Source organism: Coenobita brevimanus, chromosome 69 (assembly GCF_032717465.1).
Source record: "Coenobita brevimanus isolate Jiangsu-jjx chromosome 69, ASM3271746v2, whole genome shotgun sequence".
In the NCBI taxonomy this organism is placed as follows: domain Eukaryota; kingdom Metazoa; phylum Arthropoda; class Malacostraca; order Decapoda; family Coenobitidae; genus Coenobita; species Coenobita brevimanus.
Window position 1 is genome coordinate 19897599 of NC_137022.1, and position 18027 is coordinate 19915625.

The window sequence follows — 18027 nt, forward strand, 5'->3', positions numbered from 1 at the left end:
TTTTCAAAAACTCTGAATCTGAGACGTCCAAGAGAGGTTGAGGCGTATCTGATTCGTGTTAGGACTTCTGCATTAATGCTCTTTTTATCTGCGAGCTCACTTACAAGGTGGGTAAAATTCTTCACCTGTTTTACATTTTTGCCATTTATTTAGCTAGGACAGATAAAATAAGGTGTGTGGATGAAAAGGTTGCAGAGACTGAAATCTTAATAAACAAAAATGATGGACAGAGTCAAAGAATAGCATATGAATCGATTAGAGAACTGAGTGGTAATGCAGGTAAACGCAAGGAAATACCAGTTAGAGACAGGGAAGGAAATTTATTGACCAAAGATGGAGATATTAAAAATAGATGGAAAGAGCATTTTGAGACAGTTCTTAATAGACCAATACCACCAGAAGAGGATATACCGTCTGCTCAGGAAGATTTAAATATAGAAACAGGAGAGTTGAGGCTTGCAGAAGTGGAGAAAGCAGTAAAACAGTTAAAGAATAATAAGGCACCAAGGGAGGATGGTTTATTTCCGGAAATGTTTAAAGTGGAGGGGGATAGATTAATAATGATCTTGACCAAGCTATTCAATAAGATATGGGTGACGGGGTTACTACCATCAGTTTGGAAGAATGGTGTAATTGTCAAAGTTCCGAAGAAGGGAGACCTGAGTGAATGTGGTAATTGGAGGGGAATCTCTTTGTCACCGATAGCTTTGAAAGTTTTCAGTTGAGTGTTGTTAAATAGGTTGGAGCCGGTGGTTGAGGGTATTCTGAGGGATGAACAGGCTGGTTTTAGAAAGGGCCGTGGTTGCAAAGATCAGATCCTTATAGTTAGGCATTTGATGCAGCAAGTTATTGAAATGAGAGTACCGTTAAGTCTTTGTTTTGTTGATTTTGAAAAGGCTTTTGATAGTGTTTCGAGAGAGACTATGGGGAAGATCATGAGACATTATGGAATACCAGAGGAGTTTGTAAGGGTCATTATGAACATGCATGAGGACACATTTTGTAAAGTGATGGTTGATGGTTGTCTGAGTGATTCGTTTGAAGTCAAGTCCGGAGTAATTCAAGGTGGTGTTCTATCGCCTTTACTATTTATATTGGTCATTGATTACATTATGAAACGCGTTGGAACAGAAACCGGTGCAGGTATACTTTGGGGAGAGAACAGGAAACTTTTGGATTTAGATTATGCAATTGATATAGTTTTGATTTGTGATGGGCCAGAAGAGATGCAGTGAGTGTTGGACTGTTTGGTGAGTGAAGGTCGCAAGGTGGGTTTGGTTATTAATTGTGGAAAAACTGAAAAAATCAATATGAATATGGAAAATGCGCAGGAATGTGTAATTGGAGGTATGGTTGTAAAGCAAGTTGATAGGTTTAAATATTTAGGTACTTATTTAGCCAAGGATGATTCTTTGAACTTTGAATTCGAGGAAAGGTTAAAGAAGGCTAATCAGGCAATGGGAATGCTTTAAAATATTTGGAATAACAATAATTTTTCTGTGCATACAAAAATCAAACTTTATAAGGTAATGGTTAGGAGTATCTTAATTTATGGACACGAGTCTTGGTACAGCACAGTGACTATGGAAAATAAATTCTTGGTGTTTGAAAATAAAGCACTTAGAAGAATATTAGGAGTTAAGTGGTGGGAAAGGATACCAAATAGTAGAATTAGAGAAATAACGGGAGTGCAGCCGATCGATGAATATGTTAGATTCTCACGATGGAAGTGGCTAGGACACGTGTATAGGAGACAGGGAATAGTACGAGGTACACCAGGGTGGGTGGCACTTGGTAGGAGAGGTAGAGGAAGGCCAAAAGAGACGTGGGTGAGGACAATGAGACGGGAAGCTGGAGATGAGTGTTGGGGAGATCTTGAGGAGTTAGCACAAGATAGGATGTGGTGGTGTGAGTTCATCGAGGCCCTATGCATCCCCGAGGGTGCCACAGGAAATGATTGATTGATTGATTGATCTGAAATGCAAGAGGCTATGCTGTGTTGTTTCTCTGAGGTACTGTATGTGTTTTACTGACATTTAGTTGGAGCCCAATTGCATGGAATATGTTGGAAATCATGGTGAAAGACTTTTGTAGGGCTTCTGGATTATGTGCAGCCATAGCACAGTCATCAGCGTACTGTAGCTCTTGGTGAGCCGATTCATTCCTTGATTGCGGTTGAAGACGTCAGAGATTAAATAAGTTAACATCTAGTCGGAATGGATTTTTATTCCATCATCAGGGTTCAATTACTAGTGAAGACTGACTGCAGTAAGACAGACACTGAAAATGACAGGAGCCATGACACTCCCTTTATTTACGCCCACATCCACGTTGAAGGGTTCGCATCTGCTCCCGCCTATGGACACACAATCATTTATGTTGTCATGTAGGATCTTTACGATGGTAAGAAATGTGTTTGGAGCTCCTAATTTTGAAAATACATTCCATAGAAATTCTCTGTTGACAGTATCAAATGCTTCTGCAGGATCAATGAACGCAATATACAAGTCATGGTTCTGCTCGTGATATTATTTTTGTACCTGTCGGGCAACAAATATCATATCACAGGTACCCCGTTCCTTCCGAATTCCAGATTGTGTTTCAGGAAGTGTTGATTCAGTCAGATGTTTTGTCAGTCTGCATAACATTATCTTGGCAAGTACTTTGGCAGCTTTCACAAGGAGGGGGATGTCTCTACTGTTGTCACAATTTGAGTGGTCCCCTTTCTTCTTGTAGATGGTTACAGTATCAGAAGACATTCAGATAGATTTTGTTCTGGTTCCAGATAGTATGAGATTATGGAGGCACTGGAGAAGTAAATGGCTACCCTCTTTGATCAATCCAGATGATATGACATCAGGACCAAGGCTTTTGTTATTTTTTAGGAATCAGATGGCCTGACGAGTTTCTGGAAGTGTTGGTGAGACATCAAAATCTGCCGCATGAGGAGGATTTGGAATGTTATCAAGGATATTGTGCTCCACCGGGTTTTTTCGATTCAGTAAGGTACTGAAGTGTTGCACAAATCTTTCTAAGATTGCCTGCTGGTGTTTCTGGAGATCTCGCGATCGAACTGAGGTTACGTTGTGATTGGTTGGCTCATAGATGGTTTTAATGGACTTGTAAGATCCATGGTGGTCATTATCACCCAGTCCTTGAAGCTCTTTTGCTTACGCAGTCCTTCATTTGTTCTACATGTCATGCAGGTTTCTTTGGGTTTCACTCCTGAGATCCTGGAAATCAGTTTTTAGGATTATGGAACTAGGATGAACCAATAAGTTGTTATGTGCTCTATTCTTCATTGCATGAATTAAGGTCATGTATGCCTTCAGTATTTTCATCAAACCAGTCTTCATGACAGCGAGTGGAGAAGCCCGTGGTTTCTTCTGCAGCGCTTTGGAGCAGTGCCTTAAAGTTCATCTGCTTTCATTTAAGTTTGTCGCACTGTTCTTTGGATCAAGTGGTGGACATTGAGATATCTTGTCTGTAATAGTGCTGCAGAAGGTGCTACAAGCTGTCATATCCTTCAAACTACTACAGTTTAGTTTCTTCGTGGATGGTCTGTGGTACATTTGTGCGTGTACGACTAGTTGAAGTTTAGTGGGTATAAGGTTGAGCGCTCAGCACCTCCTGATGCTTGGGTTATAATAACTTCTCTTCGATCTTGCTGCCTTACGGTGACATAGTCAATTAGGTGCCAATATCCAGATTGTGGATGCATCCACATGGTCTTGTGTTTACTTTTAAGTTCAAAGATAGTGATGGTGATGACCAAACTGTACTCCCAGGACAAGGAAAGCAGTCTGAGGCCATTGTTGTTCATGTTACCAACACCATGGCAGCCTATAACGCCTTGCCAGAGGTGATTATCTTTTCCTACTCTGGCCTTAAAATCTCAAAGAAGGATCAGTTTGTACTGAGCAAATGATGGCATCCAGAGAGGCATACAAGGAATTTTTGACAGTGTCCTCAGCATCTGGGCATAGATTAGTGTTCCTTATTGGCCTTTGGAGAGTGGTATGCACCAGGACACCAACCTCTCGGATATACCCACAGGTGTTTCTTGGGTATGCTGTAGTACGCTGCTTCAGACTGAAAATCTAATACCATGGTTCCTTTTTACATTGTCTGGGTATCCCCTCCAGTAATAGTTATACCTTCTGCTTCTGTTAGGTTGCTCTCTCCTGAGATGTGTCAGACAAGGCAGCAATGTCAGTTTTAAATCTTTTCAGTTCATGGGCAATAAGCACAGTTCTATGGTGTCGTTGTGTGTCATGATCATTATCAAGGAAGGTTCATATATTCCAGGTGGTAGGAGTCTGAGGGATTCCATTGTTTTTTCACCCACAATGTGGATGGCTTGACAAATGCAATTATCTGCCCAGGTGGTGCAGAACAGAAAATGTTTAGTTACCTTTTCTAAACTTCCTGTCAAGGGTAAGCAGTCAGGCGTCTGTTTCCAGCTGCTTTGTCACACTGGATTCTGCCGAAAGCATGACCTGCTCCTATGCCGTCATGCCAGACTAGGCCAGTGCCGTCAATGTGCAGGATTTGAACTAGCGATTTCCAGCCACTCCATTACCTGTCACCGACCCCAATCCTTTCGCCATAGTCTTTTGATTTTGATGGAAGGATGAAATGGGAAATGAGTATTGCAGTGGGCTTGTGCAATGAATGGATCTGGTATGAATGTGGAGGTGTGCAGTCTTTACCACCACATGACATGGCCCTTCCCAACCTGTGAAAGTAGCATGAAGATTCACGACGACTATCTATTGAGCAGGGATGCAGGAGCCTGCCAGGAACTGTCTGTCTGTCGAGCCCTGCCTTCTGTCTACTTAGGGATTTTTCGTTTTGGGTATACTCCCGTAACCTAAACCCATCCAAGGGCAACCCACATGGCAGTGGACGTGGGAAAACTTAGTCCGACCCCTCAATGACGACCCCTCCATCATGGGTAACCCTATCCTCCTCCTGGGTCTGGGAGAGATCTCCCCTCACTGGTACTGCCCACCAGACTTACAGGGCACACAAGCTCCCCACCACGACGTATTCAGTAAACTCTTATTATCCACTGTAATTCAGCTTACCCCTATCCCAAATAAAGTGAAATGCAGAATATTGCATATCCAGTGCAACACTGAGGTTTTGAGGGATAATGTGATTCTATCCATCTTGATCCTCTGTCCTAAGAACTTTACCATAAGTAAAACATGAAAAATAAACATGTAAAAACAATACAGTAATAATGCAGTACAGTATTACAGTCCTGTACACAGTGTGCTATAGTATGTACCCACCAAATGCTGGCATCATAGGAGGATAGAGTTGTACACCATGCAGCAGAGAGTACTGTACTGCACAGTACACTTAATCCCAAGTGGTCTAGTGCCGAATGTCTCCTAAGAGTTTACTCCAGCTCCACCACCTCAGGCTCACTCTGCCACGCGTGCTGGAGTAGGTGCTAGAGATGGAGTGGCAGAGGGGGTCAGATGGAGCTCCAGTGAGGCCTCTGACTGAGGGGAGACCTCAGGTGGAGACACTACAGTCAGTGTGACTGATAAAGGTGCCATGGCCGAGGTGCTGTCCAGCTGGGGTAAACAACGCCTATATGAGGAAGTAAACGGCTGGGGTGACAGAGGAGGTGGATGGCTGCAGTGACAGAGGGTGATGCAAGAAGGCAGAGGGCTGTGGCAACAGAATGGTAGGTGTCATGAGACGGAAGTAGGACGTAATGGAGAACTCCCCGACGATCCTTCTCGACTGCAGCTTTACCACATTCTAACAGCCCTGTCACAGATAAGTGGCCATGGCATCGGCAAGGATGGGCCGCCAATTAGAATGCTTGCAGCCATTGAGAACGATGCCCACTGTATCATGAACCTGCTGGAGCCTTGGGATTTCTGCCACTTCGTCATTATCATCGTCCTCCTCTTCATCCCCCACTTCAGGCTCAGTGCCCCCTGCAGTCACGGAATCCACTGTTTCCCCGCTGGACAGGGTTGGGTACCTGGGGTCTCCCTCGTCCACTTCCAGCCAATCGTGGATCATGTTCTCTGTTACCTGTTCTCCTGCTGCTTCCATACACCGGACAAAGTCCTGAGCTTCGAAGCCGGCTAAGTCAGCAATGGCCTCTTCACCCTTGAGGAGCTTGTTCCAACCATGTTCAAGAGTGAGTGCAGTGAGTTCCCTTTAAGCCTGCACCTAGTTGTAGATTGCAGACTTGAGGGAACACCACTTGAAGTTATCCAAGGTCCTCTCCCCCCTACTGTCAACACTTTAGGCTGCTTCCTCCTCGTCCTCGAGCATAACCATCACGTCTTCCATAAACCTCTTCCGGTGCAGCCGCTTCTTTGCAGCAATAAAACCTTGGTTCATGGGTTGCAAGACTGAGGTCGAATTAGGGGGAAAGAACATGACCCTAATACGACCTCCATCTCCAACCAACTGTGTCTCAGAAAGACAAGCAGGAGAGTTACTGAGGTGCAGTCAAGTCTTCACTTGGTCACTGGCAAGGCCAAGACTCTTCATCTGATAATGGACAATCTCCTCCACAGCATGATTGTAGAAGACTGAAGATCTTGGCTTTAAACCAAGTGGAGACACGGTATCGACTTCTCGTCAGTCAAGGTATTAGTTGGCACGGACCTGAAGAAAGACCAGTTTCATCAGCATTATAAACCTGATTGAGACATAACGCTTTCTCGTCAATGAAGTTTTTAAGCTTGGTGTAAAACCCATCAGTTCCTTTAGTGTCTGCATCAAATACTTCGCCAAACGTCATCTTGTTGGAGAGCCCATGTCGAAGTTTGAAACGATTCGGCCAACCTTCACACGTCTTGAAATCCATGATCCCCAGTTACTCCACAAACTTGGCGGCTGTAGCCTTAAGCTCAATGAGACACACAATCACACTATAGCCTAGCTGTTGTCAAAACCACTTCAGGCAGACCTGGTGGCTTGCCCATCATCTTGCATTCATGCCATCCCAGTCGCAGCATGCTGACTTGGAAGAACATCTTGTTGAAGTGCTAGTTCTTCTGCAATTCCTGCGATGTGGTCTGGGGCATGTTGTAACGCTCCATTAGCCATGTGAAGGTCCCACCTTGCTCCATCTTCTTGATTATCTGTATCATCTTCTCCACAGACATAATGATACAACACCTCTTAACAGGTGGTGGAAGCACCATGGAGACAAAAACCAGGACAAAACACAAGGCCAGCAGGACCTGCAGCAACCAGGGCACCACCACAAAAGCCACAAACTGTCATGACACACAACTAGTAACGAGCACTTTGAGGTCACAGGTGAGGCACGTCAGAAACAGCACAGGGGGGAGGGTGGAGGAGAAACAGCACTAAGGGGTAGAAGAAATAGCACTGTAGGGGTAGGAGAAACAGTACAGTACACAGATAATTTTTCAATAACAAAAGAGCACTAGAACATGATTACTTACAGGCCATTAGCTGTGCCATACAATACAGTACCCTACCTCACACTTATGATGCCACAGAGTTAGTCAAAGTACAAGGGTTTTGTGACAGCGTGGGTGGAAGAGTGGAGTGCACAGGCACGTCCTAACTGGATGACATCCACTGCCGAGAATGAGTGGGCGGCGGTATTCCCGTCGTGCTGGGTGAACTGCCCCTGTGGTGGATTCTGATTGGCTGTCACGTAGGGCATTTTCATTGGTTCCCAAGTTTTGGGATTTCCCCTGGAGCCTGTTAACTAACACTTACGAGCTGGTTGAGACAGCTCAACGTCGGATATTGCAATGGACCGTCGGTTATGTCCCTTTTTGGCATTGGATGTTGCATAATTTAGCCGGATATTGCATTAAAAGACCCAAGACAGCTGCAAATATTGCGTTGGGCCAGATGTTGCAACAACGATTAATTGAGTGTTTACATACATGTATATACTGACAGACAGATAGACAGATTGACAGATATGGATAGATAGATAAATACGAGTTCGATAGATAGACAGATAGCGTGATAGAAGACAGATAGACAGATAGGTACACACATGCATATCTATCCATCTTTACCTATATCTATCTATCTATATATACACCAGTGTGTTGTGTGTGTGTGTGTGTGTGTGTGTGTCTCTCTCTCTCTCTCTCTATGTGTGTGTGTGTGTGTGTGTGTGTGTGTGTGTGTAATTCACCGGGTAATTCACCGGGTCGGTCAGGATCACCTGATGGTAGTGATCGTCAGCTTTTACCCTCCCGGAAGGGAGCTGAGAGCTCATATAGTCCGATCTAAGGGCAAGGCTGTGACCTTCACACACGCACACACCTGTCCCCTTGCTCAAGGGGGACAGTAACCACCCACTTCGTCAGTGAAACTTTTCGCAACCTGAGCGAGGCGCGAACTCCCGTCTACCAGATGGCAAGCGAGAACGTTACCACTGCACCAGCGAGCGGTGTGTGTGTGTGTGTGTGTGTGTGTGTGTGTGTGTGTGTGTGTGTGTGTGTGTGTGTGTGTGTGTCTCTCTCTCTCTCTCTCTCTTTATATATATATGTATATGTGTGTGTGTGTGTGTGTGGTTGTGTGTGTGTGTCTATGTACCTGTCTATCTATATGTCTTTCTATCTATCTATCTATATCTGTCCATCAATCTATCTATATGTATATTTGTATGTATGTATGTTTGTATGCATGTGTGTATCAATCTATTAATCTGTCTCTCTATGTATATACGAGTATGTATCTATCCGTCTATCTATATCTATCTATCCATCTGTCTCTGTATCTATCTATCTATCTATATTCATGAACACAAACTGCACTCTGTCTTGGAAACAAAGATCAAGGAACAGTTACTGAACATTTGGTTATAATTATACTTAATATGGCAGTTACTCAAAGAAGTGCTCAGAAAATGTGAAATATCTGCATGGTACTGGAATGCAAATACGTCAGTCCGTATCTGAATGTACAATCGCGCTCGTGATTCTCTGAGACACCTGTGGTGGAGGGTGTCTGGCCGGCTCTACTCTTACTGATGAACGACAAGTAGTCGAGTCAGACTGCTCTACCAACATAGTGAAGCTGAAAATGGAACAGCTTCTTATAAAAGGGAGATCATGAAAAAAAAAGATGGGTGGGATATAAACAATAATGATGGACAGTATCATTGTACCTACGGTGATACAACACAGAATAATTTTTCTGAAATAATTCCACCTCCTACTGATTACATATAGCTCGAAAGATGAAGAGATATGTTACGTGGTTTGTTGTCCGCCATTCACCTCCCTAAGAATTTGTTACGGACGTGTGATTAATGCATTAGTAAATTCCTCTACATACTGCGGGTTTGCCTATTAGTTATTTACCAATAATAAATGTATTATAGAAATGTATGGATATTTCACAATATCATCGTTGTATGACCGAGTCCCTTTAAGTCGTCACACTGAGTGGATCAGTAAAAACATTTCAGTACTATATTTGTTACACGTATCAGGTGTTCTACCCTTGTTATCAGTGATATTTGCACCACAAGCACTGTAATGGTATCCTGGGGTACGAGACAATCAAAGCAAAGAAAAGATATCTACTGCAGGGATAGGAAACCATTTTTCATTTCATGCAATAACTCCAAAGAAACACATAATGAAACGGTAACATGATTGAGATAACCCCCACAATTTTCCTACAAGAGGATGAATAGAAAAAAAAAAAAACATTCCCCACACCAGGGGCCGACCGGAAATGGTTCGAAACCTTGTCTCCTCCATGCCGGATAGGTTAAATGCAGTAATTGAGAAAGAGGAAGGCTGGTCGAATTATTAAATACCAATACTTTGGTCCTGTAAAAGATGCGACATTTTTTAAGTAATGCATTTACTTATTTAAATATACCCACACTGTAGTAAAAAGAATACAGCTTATATATATATATATATATATATATATATATATATATATATATATATATATACGCCAGCATGCTCTCCAGTACAAATTTCTCTAACTATCTACACCAAACTACATGCACAGTACACACTACACTTCCTATTCAAAATACAACAAAAATGGCGTCTCTTCACCCAGCCTCGGAGTCCCCAGGGGGGGGGGCATAAATGCCCCCACCATCCGCCCCTCTCCCGGTGACGACTCGAGGTGCCTGGATCCACTGTCTGACTCTCTTCTTCTTCATTTCTGCAACATTCGCGGCCTTTCCTCTAACTTTCGCTCTGTTGAGCACCACCTCTCCTCCTCTAAACCTCACCTTCTTTTTCTAACGGAGACTCAGCTGTCTGAGGCAACTGACAGCAAACCCTTTTCTGTATCCTCCTACTTTCTCTATACTCATTTCAAAGCCAAAGGTGGCTGCTGTGTATATATACACAACGACTTATCTTGCTCTCGTGTTCCTGAACTCGATTCTTCTGAATTCTCTACACTCTGGCTTCGGCTTTCCTGTCATTCTCTGACTAAATATATCTGTGCTGTTTACTTATCCCCTAATTCTACTATCAAAAATTCTTCGACTATCTTACTTCTACGATGGAACACATTTTATCCATTTCTCCTTTCTCTGAAATCTCCATTCTAGGAGATTTCAATGTTCACCACCACCTTTGGCTCTCCTCTCCTTTCACGGATCCACCTGGTGAACAAGCCTACATCTTTTCTATCCTTAATGACCTAGAGCAGCTTGTACAGCACCCTACCCGTATCCCTGACCGCCTTGGAGAGAGCTCCAACATACTTGACCTCTTACAACTAATCCTTCTGCTTACTCTGTTAATCTTTTCTCTCTGTTGGGCTCCTCCGATCACAACCTTATTACCTTAACCTGTCCTATCACTCCGGTACAGCCTGTGGACCCTCCAGGGAAATGTCGTCTGTGGCATTTTGGAGCCGCGAACTGGGAGGCCCTCAGGCAGTACTTCTTTGAATTTCCTGGAATAATTATTGTTTCCATGGCCGGGAGCCATCTGAGTGTGCCTTGCACATGACGGAGGTTATTCTCTCGGGCATGGAAGCATACATTCCTTTCTCATATCCTTTGACTAACGCAAGAAAGCCTTGGTTTAATCACGCTTGTTCTAATGCTGTCCGCAACAAGGAGAGGGCCTACAAAAGGTACCGGAGCCAACTCACCCCTGAATCACATCATCTTTACGTTTCTGCCCGGAATCATGCTAAGTCTGTTCTTCGCTCTACTAAGAATAATTTCATCCATAGTAAATGCTCTCAACTCTCCAACTCGAATTCTTCCCGCTCCTTCTGGCACCTTGCCAAAAATCTTTCTAATAACTTTACCTCATCATCCTTCCCTCCTCTTTTCTACTCTGATGGTTCTGTAGCTATTTCTTCTACTGATAAAGCAGATCTCTGCACAGACTTTCTCCTCCAACTCCACCTTAGACGATTCCGGTGCTGTTCCTCCATCACTTCCCCCCTCTGACTTCTTCATGGTTGACATTAAAATTTCTTCAGTTGATGTATTTTCTGCCATCACTGGCCTCAGTACTAACAAGGCATATGGGCCTGATGGGGTCCCTCCTGTTGTTCTCAAGAACTGTGCTTCTGTGCTTACACCCTGCCTAGGCAAACTCTTTCGCCTTTGTCTGTCAACTTGTACCTTTCCTTCTTGCTGGAAGTTTGCTCTCATTCAGCCAGTCCCAAAGAAGGGTGACCACTCCCAACCCTCCAACTATCGTCCAATTGCTTTAACGTCCTGTATTTCAAAAGTTTTCGAGTCAATTCTCAATAGAAAAATTTTAAGGCATCTTTCCTATCACAACCTTCTTTCCGATCATCAGTACGGGTTCCGTCAGGGACGCTCCACTGGCGATCTTCTCACCTACCTTTCAGACTCCTGGTCATCCTCCTTTCGGGACTTTGGCGAAAGCTTTGCCATTGCACTTGACATCTCAAAGGCTTTCGATCGAGTTTGGCATAAATCTTTAATTTCCAAACTGCCCTCTTACGGTTTCTATCCTTCTATCTGTGCCTTCATCGCTAGCTTCCTTTCTGGTCGTTCTATAGCCGCTGTTGTAGACGGCCATCGTTCTTCTCCTAGATCTATCAACAGTGGTGTTCCTCAGGGCTCTGTCCTATCACCAACTATCTTCCTTTTATTCATCAATGATCTTCTAAGCTGTACATCTAACCCTATCAACTCATACGCTGATAACTCCACCCTTCACCTTTCCATTCAGTTCCCGCAACGCCCATCTCAACAGTTACTTCAACAAACAAGGGATGAGGCTATGGCACACCTAATGTCTGACTTGGCTCATATCTCTGACTGGGGTAAAAATAATATGGTTATTTTTAATGCATCTAAGACTCAGTTCTTACACCTATCAACCCGACAAAATCTTCCACAGGTATACCCACTAATGTTTAATAATATTCAGCTTAATCCTGCATCATCCTTGAACATGCTTGGGGTTTCATTTACTCGGGACTTATCTTGGAAAGATCATATTACATCTGTTGTAAAATCTGCTTCCAAGAGATTGGGTGTGCTAAGCCGACTCCCGTCTCTCTTTACCCCTGCACAATTGTTGACTCTATACAGGGGTTTTATCCGCCCCTGTGTGGAGTACAACTCTCATGTGTGGGGAGGCTCCCCATATACATCTCTTCTCAATAGGGTGGAGTCAAAGGCTTTTCGTCTCATCAACTCTCCTCTTACTGACTCCCTTCAACCTCTGTCTCTTCGTCGCACTGTTGCATCTTTATCTCTTTTCTATCGCTACTTTAATGGTCACTGTTCCTCTGAACTGTCTGCTTGCATTCCTCCACCTCTACGACGGGCGCGTAGCACCCGTCTGGCAGCAAACTCTCATCCCTTTTCTGTCCAACTCTCTAATGCAAGAGTTAACCGTTACTCCCAGTCCTTCCTTTATGCAACAGGTCAGCTCTGGAACTGTCTCCCTCTGTCTGTATTTCCTGCTGCCTATGATCTCCAGTCTTTCAAACGCAGTGTGTCCAGGCATCTCAAAATGATCAGATCTTGAATTTGGCTCTCGATTGTATTTTGTTTTTCTCTTGGAGGGAACTGTTACTGCGGGCTCATGACCTTTGGTTTCTTCTTCCTAGCATAATATATATATATATATATATATATATATATATATATATATATATATATATATATATATATATGGTGTGGGGAATATTTTTTATTTCTATTCATCTTCTTGTAGGGAATTTGTGGGGGTTATCACGGTCATGTTACCGTTTCATTATGTATCACGCTTCATTATATGCGGGCCAGACACCTTCCACTACAGGTGTCTCAGGGAATCATGAATGCTTTTGTACTTGGATGACGAAAGGTTTTCCTTGAACTGGTTATTTGTCTGATTTGCGCCACACTGACATTACAATTACCACCATCCTGACATCACCACCACAACCTCATCCTGCTATCAACAATACTATTCACTATAATGACATCGTAATCAGCCCCCTACGATAATGATATTAGCATCATCATTCTGACTTCACCACCGTCGTCCACCTAATATCACCTCCGCCACCCAACCATAATGACATCACTGCCATCACCATCACCACCAACACCACCACACTGATATTAGCACCAACACCACTCACCTTATTGACATCATTATCTTCACCATTCCACGATAATGACATCTTTATCAACACCCCCACCACCACACTGACTCCACCACCACACTGACACTATCACCACACTGACACCATACTGATATCACAATTACCATCCACATCACATTAACATCACCATTAACCAACCGCCCTCACCACGCTGACATCATTTCCATTACCATCCCCAGCACAGTAATATCATCCACACCACCTCACCACCTTCCTACCACAATCACCACCACCACCACCCCACCACACTGACGATACCACCACCACACCGAACTAACATCGCCATCATCAACCCTACTACACTGACATCACAACTACTACCACCACCACCTCATCACACGGATATCATCACCACTACGAAACTGTCCTGACAGCACAACCGCCACAGTGACATCACAATCACCATTCCCACCACACTGACATCGCTTGCTATCGCTACCAAAATGACATCAACACCGCACCATGACACTGAAATCACCAGAGCTACCACCACACTGATATTACAACCATACTCACCCCTCACAACACTGACATCACCACCACACCTCACTGACGTCACCACCACAACAGCACAGTGAGTGAATCATCACAACTATCACCTTCACCTCACCCTAACAGTCTTAGAATTGTTATCTGCTGCGTAATTTATTAAATCCGCGCTGGCGAAGAGAGAGCAAGTGTTATGTTTTGTTCGGTGTGTGTGTGTGTGTGTGTGTGTGTGTGAGATATCATACATACATGTGTGTGATCCCATTTTAATCAAACTTAATGGCAGGGTTGAGAGACAGCCATTGATAAACCTAATGCTTTCAAGAGCAATCGGTTTAAGTTAAAGGTCACAGGGCTTGGTCAAACGTTAACCTTACAATATCAACATCAACAGTTTGATTTTGATGCAATTTAGACCAAACTTTGGGGAACAGTTGAGGGTAACACAAGAATGAAATGACTCAGTTTTGAGAACTGGCAAATGTTATGGTCAAGGGGCAAGGTCGAAATTCGACCCGTGTGTGTCTTTAAAAAAGAATAAAAAATTTAGGTCCAGTTTTAACAAAGCTTGGTAGAAATGCTGGGGTTCAGCCACCGAATAAATATTTTGTTTTTCAGAACAATAAGTCAAAAGTCCAAGTCGCAGTACAAAGTCAGCTTAGTTCTAATCTGATATGCAGCAAATCTGTCAATGCATTGACGATAAGGGAAGAATAAAATTATTCTATTTTGAGGACAATTAATTAAAAGTTAAGGTCACAGGAAAAAGTCGAAGGCCAAGGTCATAGGTGAAGCACAACTCAGTCTATATGTATTTTGAACCAAGCTTGGTGGAAGGGTTAAGGGTCTGGAAAGGTATAAATTCCTTTTTGAGAAGAATTAGACAAAGGTCAATACAAGTTTAAAGTTCGACCTGTGTGTCTGTTAAGAATTAGACAAAGGTCAATACAAGTTTAATGTTCGACCTGTGTGTCTGCTTGTGAACAAAATAACTCAAACTGTTTTGTTCTGAAATGGGTCAAACACGGTGATGAGTAAACATCACCCAAGGTCAAAGGTTAAGGTCACATGGCTTCTTTTTTTTTACGTGTTTCATATATATATATATATATATATATATATATATATATATATATATATAGAGAGAGAGAGAGAGAGAGAGAGAGAGAGAGAGAGAGAGAGAGAGAGAGAGAGAGAGAGAGAGAGAGAGAGAGAGAGAGAGACTGATAGGTTTGCCAGTCATTAACCCATTGGATCCCAGGGGTGCTGGGCGAGGCATTGCACTGGAAGGGTACTAAGCGTGCGCCCTCCGCCTATCGGCTCAGAGTCGCGAAGCTCATAGGTTCCTACCCGGGGGTTCCTGACTTTATAATGACTTGAAAAATCCCAGTTCTGCCCAATACTCGGGACACTGAGCTCCAAAGGGATATAATATATATATATATATATATATATATATATATATATATATATATATATATATTGAACAACCATGGGGACATTACACAACATTGTCGCACGCCCACACCGATCGTGAACCATTAGATGACCATTAACCATTACACATGCTGCACTACCATCATAAAAACTCTTGACAGCACCCAGCAGCTTACTATCTACATGCGCAAAACTTTCCACAATCCCTCTCTGTCTACTTTGTCGTATATGCTTTCTCAAGATCCATGAATGTCATAAACACCTTATGGTCCTTCTCACAAGCCTTCTCTGCTATCTGTCTCACAGCAAATATTTGACCCACACATCCTCTGCCACTCCTAAAGCCACCCTGTTCATCACTCACTAGGACTTCTGATATCTATCTTACTTTCTCTTGCATTGAGTCAAGAGACAAAGTGTTGGAAAAGTAGCACGTGGTGGCGTAGAATACTCTCCCTCTTTGTTCACTAGCATTTTGTCAAATGAAGGTTACATATCTCACGAATAATTAACTTTCAGCCCGATTCCGTTATTTTTTCATTTTATTCTTGACATCGCAGGCCAGTTTTATTCAGATTAGGTGGGCACCTTATTGGCGTGATTATCAAGACCCTGTCTACCATCTCCTAATCAAAAATTCTTTTCTAGGGACTAAGGTGAGTAAAACCGTCTAGAGATAGCAAGAGAACAGGAGATAACAACTTTACTTCGTTGACTTAGCTCTCTCTCTCTCTCTCTCTCTTTACATATATATATATATATATATATATATATATATATATAGAGAGAGAGAGAGAGAGAGATTATATATATATATATATATATATATATATATATATATATATATATATATATATATAAATAGAGAGAGAGAGAGAGATAAGTCAACGAAGTAAAGTTGTTATCTCCTGTTCTCTTGCTATCTCTAGACGGTTTTACTCACCTTAGTCCCTAGAAAAGAATTTTTGATTAGGAGATGGTAGACAGGGTCTTGATAATCACGTCAATAAGGTGCCCTCCTAATCTGAATAAAACTGGCCTGCGATGTCAAGAATAAAATGAAAAAATAACGGAATCGGGCTGAAAGTTAATTATTCGTGAGATATGTAACCTTCATTTGACAAAATGCTAGTGAACAAAGAGGGAGAGTATTCTACGCCACCACGTGCTACTTTTCCAACACTTTGTCTCTTGACTCAATGCACGATGCCTTTTCTTCAATATTTCTTTATGTCTGGTAATAGTGGCAAGTGTGTACTTTTCCTGTATTTTCTCAAGTAAAATAATGCTTGGCCTCAATATTAGAAAAATAAGAAAGTATTAGCAACTTGCATCTTTGGTTTCTTTTACTATTTTTTTATTTCATTTCACAGATAAGCAGCACTGAGTGTCATATCCAACCTACAACACTATCTACTCACCTGACAGTTGAGTCACAATATCCACCTTGGCAGAAACTCCAGCCGCATTCCTCACAGTTACACTCATGATTATTTGTTGGCGATGGTAGAACGCCACAGTATATCGGACGGTGGAGCTACGCCTCAAGTCTTTCAGCACATCATCTAAACTGAAATTGAGATCATGAAGGAGTGTCATATACTGGGTTTAAGTGATTTAGCAAGTACTTTATAAGGAAGATAGGTGGTGACATGCGAGTAGTACTGGTTATTGAAAGGGAGCATATAAAAAAAATATATGGAGAGCACAGGGATATATGAGGTGTAGGGTAAGAAAAGGGGTGTAAATATGAGCAAAGACAGAATGTAATATTCAACAGACGATGAGGAGCCTGGGAGGCAGCTGAGTATCAAGAAGGCAAACGAATTAGGAAGTCTGTGATATTAGATTTTAGGATAGCAAGACGTGTGAGAGCAAAGGTGAGTGTGAAGCAAGAAATCGGCAGAGGAGAAGCCTGGCTGGCACTGGAAAAGTCAAAAATAGTACTGGGCATGGCTGTCTGAGAGAAGAACTGGTATTGAGGAGTGAAGTTATTAATACACTGGGCCCAGGAGCTGAGTAGACCAACCTGGATGCAGAGGGGGGTGCTTGACGAGAGGGGGGAAAAAAGTGCAGAATTATCGATGAAGAGGGGAATGGATGAAGGGGAAAAGTATGGGAACCACAGCGGTCAAGGAATGGATGTGTACAGAAGGATTAATGGATAAGGGAAAGGGTGAAAGGAGAATATAGGAGAATCACAGTGGTAACTGCTTTCGTAGTGCAGTAGGAAAAGTGTTTGGTTGAATACTGACCGAAAGTGTTAGGGGAGGGTATGCATGGAATAATTAGTACGCAAAGAACGGGGATGGTTTATGAAAGGCAGAGTGTGCATACCAAGTGTCCATCAAATATCTGCATTAAACTGTTTGGCAGAGAAGTGTTTGGTAACTGGTAGAAAACAGAAAGTTGTCTGTAACATTTCTGCGCGTGGGAGGCATTTTATAAAGGTGGCAGAAAGGTACTTGGAGAAAATGGTAA

At 42.8% G+C, this 18027-nt stretch overlaps 1 protein-coding gene across 1 annotated transcript in view; it reads left to right on the forward strand.

Moving 5' to 3' along the window:
* The window catches only part of LOC145406007 (uncharacterized), a 417004-nt gene that overhangs the window by 199899 nt on the left and 199078 nt on the right, over positions 1-18027 (forward strand). The window lies entirely within an intron of this gene.